We start from the raw sequence: 727 nt of genomic DNA on the forward strand, positions 1-727 counted from the left end.
CTAAGTGCAGCGCTTCCTACTATATAAATCTGGGCTTAACAAATCCACGATAACATGTTTGATTAGTTTTAATTATACTCGTAATTCATTTCTAGCTAGTTTTAATGTAATTTGAATGATTTGTCGCACCCTTTATAAGGATGCTAATGAGCTCATTTGTAATTTTTTACAGTGGCGATGAAATCTTCCTTCAAGACCCCTGGTTTTGCAGTTTTGGTATTTAAATTCTCATCCACCTAAATTGTTCACTTTTAAACGTTTCCATTTGATGTATTGAACCAATGTTATCTTAAGTTACTTTACATCTGCAGTCCCGAGACGAATGATCTCTGGAATTTTAACTTTCCTACTTATTTCAAAATAACCGCGTCTCGGTAGAGGATCAAAGCACCGACCAAAATGGTAACAAACACACGGGCTTTAAAAAAAAAAAAACTAACCCTGCCAATGTTTGATAAAGCAGATTGTAAAAAGTATATCAACAGCAGCCAAGAATTTGTATGCTGTTGTATTATTCCAGTTTGACATCACATCATCAGAAGAATACAAACGTCCAGATTATGTTGTAATTAACTTTAATTTTTAGCTAGAACTGAGGAACCAGAACATTCAGGTTTGTAGTAAATTAGGCAAAACAAAGTTCTGCTTTAATGTAAAACAGCACTTTGTAATGGGGAACACTAGTGATTACAGTGTAGAGTTTTCACACAACTACAAACACAGCTGA

Source organism: Channa argus, chromosome 12 (assembly GCF_033026475.1).
Source record: "Channa argus isolate prfri chromosome 12, Channa argus male v1.0, whole genome shotgun sequence".
Classification (NCBI taxonomy): Eukaryota; Metazoa; Chordata; class Actinopteri; order Anabantiformes; family Channidae; genus Channa; species Channa argus.